The 5,353-nt window shown below is 37.4% G+C and overlaps 1 long non-coding RNA gene across 1 annotated transcript; it reads right to left on the bottom strand.

Annotated features, from left to right (window-relative positions):
* Positions 1-2,910: 2,910 nt before the first annotated feature.
* Positions 2,911-3,292, bottom strand: LOC120295710. The gene is made up of 2 exons (XR_005553029.1): positions 3,133-3,292; positions 2,911-3,033 (listed from the first exon to the last, which is right to left on the bottom strand). It is a non-coding gene; the product is annotated as an uncharacterized LOC120295710 (long non-coding RNA).
* Between the last annotated feature and the right edge of the window lie 2,061 nt (positions 3,293-5,353).

The raw sequence follows: 5,353 nt of genomic DNA, 5'->3' as shown, positions 1-5,353 counted from the left end.
AAATCCAAGAGTTGTCATTATCACAAGGATCTTACCACATTGTTTTTCTTCAGATGTATTAACCTCACCGCAATTTCAGAGAAAGGATAATCAAGTATAGATTTACTGGCCGGTTCAAGAGCTCTGCACAAGCCCCGCTTTTTCAGCTTACCTACAGCAGTTACAAACAGAACATGAAGAAAGCACTTGCTTTTTAGTTGTATTCTATTCTTGTTATGTAAAACTCATATCTGCCGACATAGCAACCCTAAATCAATTGATCTAAGTCTTACTAATGATCTAGCTTCCTAAGGCCTATATGCCCACCAATACAATTCTCAGCACAATCAAATATGATATAATCAGCTTGGCTTGTTTCCATTATTTGTGAGATCCCCTAACACATGCATATTCACACACAGGAGAACTATAGACAGAGAAACACCACGAGAGTGAATTAGCTCTAACACGGTTTCTCTTAGCGTAACGATGTGGAGAGTTCCTGATGGAATTCAAATCAAACACAAGAAGAACACATTCAAGGGGAGAATTTGCTAATATATTAAGATTCACACCCAAAAAACCTCATGATGAGCAGTTTGAACTTGTGTCCCTCCCCAAACTTTTTGCTAACGAATGTGCATGGGAACTGCCACAAACTTTGCAAACCTGATCAAATTCCATTGCCATACAAAGCTAAGGATACTTGGCTGAATGCAATTCATTCCCCAAGACTTCAAGCTCAACTGAAATATCACGGCAATCGCTGGCACATTTAGTCCCAACACATACATATGCACACACGGGAGATTTAGAGACAGAAAAACACTAATAGAATGAATTAGCTCTCAACACTTTCTCTTAGCATCAACTTTATAATGCAGTTTCTCTTAGCCTAACAACATGGATAGTTCCTCTATGGTATTTGAATCAAACACTAGAACAACACAATCAAGGGGAGAATTAGTTAATATATTAAGATTCACACCTGGAAAATCTTGTGATGAGCAGTTCGAACTTCTTTTCCTCCCCAAACTCTGCTGATGAATGTGCATAGGAACCGCCATGAACTTTGCAAACCTGATCAAATTCCATTTCCATACAAGACTGAGGACACTTGGCTGAATGCAATCCATCCCCCCGGACTTCAAGCTTGGCTGGAACATCACGGAATCGAAGGCATCTTCCGCTTTCAGCAAGACAAATCCACAATTGCTGAGGCTCGGTTCCTCACATCGACATTGATTGGCGGATATTCTATCTCAAACATCCTTTCATCGATTATGATGACATGGAAAATGGAGTCCCCTCCAGATTAGAAGACCAAAAATTGGCCCTCACAAATAGATAATGCTTTGCAAATTCATTCCAACCCTTTGTTAGCCAAACCATCTTATCACATTTTTCCAATTCCACAAGCCAAATAATTGCACCATTCTCTCAAAAGCATCCTCTCGAACCTTTTCTGTATTCCCTGTAGGAAAAATAAAACCCATAATCTTAACAAGCTTATGAGACTTGATTTCAAATTCAAAATGAAGAACAACATAACGAGAATGCATAAACAAAAAAAGACATCTTGAAGCACATACTTTTCGGTTCATTCAAATTTGGAATGTGGCATTAATGAGTGTGCATCTAGATTATGATCAACCTCATAAAACCCAGTCAGCATAGAAGTACACTTCCTTGATTCCTCAAGACTACATAAAGGAGTTATTATTTGGAATATTGAATTCATTTTGGACCAGTGAAAGTGACAATTCCAGAGTTCATCTCAATCAATGTAAATCAAGTCCTAACCAGCACTAGTGAATATGTAGACTCTGAACAGAAAATAATCCCTATCAATGAGTTTCTACATGCAGATGACTTTCTATTGCAATGTGGGTCAACCAGTGGAAAAGAATGCCCCCTCCCAAAAAAAAAAAAAAAAAAAAAAAAAATGATCTACAACTCCTTAGCTTCACCATCCATGACTTATTCGAATACCTGAGAGTTGCAATTTGCTTAATTTCCTGAATATGTTGCATGATGAATTGAACAGGTGCAGATTGCCCATCTACATGGTTGCAAAACCAACATATGGTGAAGAACAGACCAAGGACATATGCATACCCTAATGAGAGAATCAAATCATACAAAACGTGAGTTTAAGGCATTATGTGCTAGTTTCAGGAGTTTAATAGACAGTAAACCATATAAAGAAAGCCATTAATCCAAAGTCAAGGTCAAATCTATGCTCCGAGAATGCAATAGGGTACACATTCAGAAAAGCCTTCCAGGTCATATATATATTTAAAACATATCAAATATGACTAATATAACAAAATATAATAGCATCTAACAAAATTATCAGTCATTAGATCTACAATGAAATTTCATAATCACAACAAGCTAGCCCCTTATTGATTAGGTCTTTCTCTTTAGTTATGGAGGCAGCAACATTCTTTGCAATTTGCTTGTCCATATGAACATAGTCTCTTTGTGCAATCAACATATATATTCCACTTCTCCGACATTGAATCACATTGTCAAATTTCTCCATAGAGGACTTGGATTCTAATTCTAAGACGCCTTAGAAATTGCTTTTCCAACGCATCTATCCACCGAAAAAAGGAGACAATCGTTATCTTTTCGACCCTCCAACCACCAGCTTATGTCCCAATAATAGTCCTTTCATTCTTTTCCCTATTTCAATTACTCCATTGTTAAGATAAAATTGCTATCCTTTTAGACTCTAATGTGGAATGAATTTTGAAGAACAGAGCCCTTTGCTGAAGCAGAAGGCGAGGATTGAGGAAGGTCTCTACGAAACCAGCTTCCGAGTTCAACCTAATTAATGCGCAATAAGACACTAAAATCGGAAGAAAAGTGAACTTACGAGTTTGCCCGGTTCAAGTGCGCGAGAGAAAGAGAGATCTTCTTTGATGATGTCAGTGGAGGACCTCTATTGGTCCATGATCTGAAGTAGCGGACTGAGAAATTTACACGGAACGAATTTAAAAAGCAGAGCCCTAGCTGAAGAAGACGACGACGATTGAGGAAAGGTCCCTACAAAAACCGGAAGAAAATTACGTGCAACGAGACATGAAAATCGGGAAGAAATTCTGGCAGACGGGAGGAATGATGTGTGCAGAAGCGTGAACTTACGATTCGTCGGATACAGATGCGGGGAGAGAGAGAGAGAGAGAATGATCTTCTTCTTTGATGAACTCGGCAGTGCCATCTTCTCTCAAGTCCTGGCAATTCCCGACACTTCCTTTTCGCTCCGTCCTCTGTGAACGCAGCAGAGAGAGCCTCTGGCGTTAATAAGGAGGAGAGCCTTGCTTCGTTTCCTACTGTTCAGTGAAGGAGGCGAGATCGATTGATCGATAGATAAAGGTTGATGATGCTTTGATCCGACGGTATCAATAATAGAAAAGATACAAAAAGAAAAATTTAAAAACTTACCGTGCTACCAAAAAATAAGAAAAAAAAAACGAATGGATGAGAGAATGACATCAATTGAATCTTTACCAATTCTATGTACATTTGTTTATGCTGATAACTTTTGTATGGTTGTATTGAGATCATCACCCTCCCCCCAATTCCCTTGCCACTTGTATCTGAACAAGCTCACCCCACTATATGGCTCACATAGCCATGGTGTGCTTAGCGTATCCTTAGAAAAGGTCTTCATTTTCGGACACTCTTCCACTATAATAATCCATAAGCGTGGGAACCTGAAGGTGCAACTCGAGATGGAGGAGAAGCATTCTAGGCTTGGCAAATCTTGGAGTGCCAAAGTTCGTAGATTTTCAAAAAAAATCACTTTTCCTTCTCCGTTTTCATCATTGGCCACTATTTCTTTCATTCTTTCACATCCTATTATAGTCATGCTATGGAGATGCATCAAATTTGTGACCGTTGAAATTGTTACTAGATGTACTAATCCAGAGGAATTCTTCACCACTAAATTCGTCAGATTTTGGAAGGATGCCACAGTTGGAAATATTGTCGTCAAACAGGGACAATCCAAAACCTCAAATGTTTTGATGCTCTGAAGAATTTTCGACACTGAAGAGTCTTCTCTCCACACACGCTTCAGGTTGCGTAACTTGTTTAACTTAATTTCTCTTAAATTTTCAAGCTCCGGATGTTTCCCCTCTTCAACAAGCCCTTCGGCCGGGAATATATCTTCAAAGGAGCTACAGAATACCTCAAGGCTTTGTAGATTTCGAAATCTCTCTAGGAGGAATATAGAAGGAAAGATGGCCTTTTCATCATGAAAGCATGCCAGTGTTAGTGCTATTGGTTTGCTAAAGATGTCATTGGGAAAATTTCCATCTCGTATCATCTGAATATTGTTATTGACTAATAAAAGTCTCTCAAAGTTCGGAAAGTCCTGTCAAATAGCCAATACAACAAGAGAAGTAAATTCAGCAAAGTTTTGGTAATAAATCATGTGTTGTAAAAAGTAAACCTATTTAGATAATTTGCATGGAAGGTTGGTCTGGTCAAGTGGATAATGTGAATCTAAATTCAAGACCCCTACAATCACTAAATTCATCTTTTGTTAGGAATATCTTGTCAACAAAAATATATCTTCTTTGGAATCTTATGTAATGAGATGCGCTCATGATGTTACTAAAACATATGGGGTCCACAAATTTAGAAGTGTGCTTAAGATATAAGAAATACCTTATGTTGTCCGCAAACTTATAAGAAAGGGGTTCTAGTTTTCTATAGTATTATAACAGGACAACAAGACGACTATGCAATGCACTAAGGTACTAATATTACTAATGTTACAACATGACGAGTGTGCAGTGTATTAAAAAATACATTAGAAAATGGTGCACTAAGATACTGATGTTATTTTTGTTTTTAAAAAAAAATTGAATTGGTTTTTTTTTAGAGTTTGTAGAAGATGAAATAGAGAAGAAAAGTTCAAATGTGCGACATATGTCAATAATTGAGAGGACCTCTTGTCAAATTCTTATTGATGTCACCAAGGAGCACTGTTGAGTTAGATTAGGAATATATTATGTTGTCAATAGAATACTATAAATATTTTTGTAACTCTAGGTAATGGAATATCTTATGCATGTCCACAAATGAAAGTATACTTAAGATATTAGAAATATCTTAATGTTGTCGACAAACTAATAAGTAAGGGAGATCATGTTTTCTATAACATTACAACGCGACATGATATGCAATGGATATGATATTAGTGATTGCTTTAAAGAACAATGTAGAAACTAATGGAGAGTAGCTATAATCATACCCTCTTGAATGAAGAGTGTGCTTCTTGATTTGAAAGGTCTTGTTGATCATACTTTTGAGCCCAACTGTTCATGGATGCCGTAAAGGATAACATGTTCAGTTT

This window comes from Eucalyptus grandis, chromosome 7 (assembly GCF_016545825.1).
Source record: "Eucalyptus grandis isolate ANBG69807.140 chromosome 7, ASM1654582v1, whole genome shotgun sequence".
NCBI classification, from domain to species: domain Eukaryota; kingdom Viridiplantae; phylum Streptophyta; class Magnoliopsida; order Myrtales; family Myrtaceae; genus Eucalyptus; species Eucalyptus grandis.
Note: the sequence above shows the minus strand (reverse complement) of the source record. Positions and strands in the feature narration are given on the sequence as shown.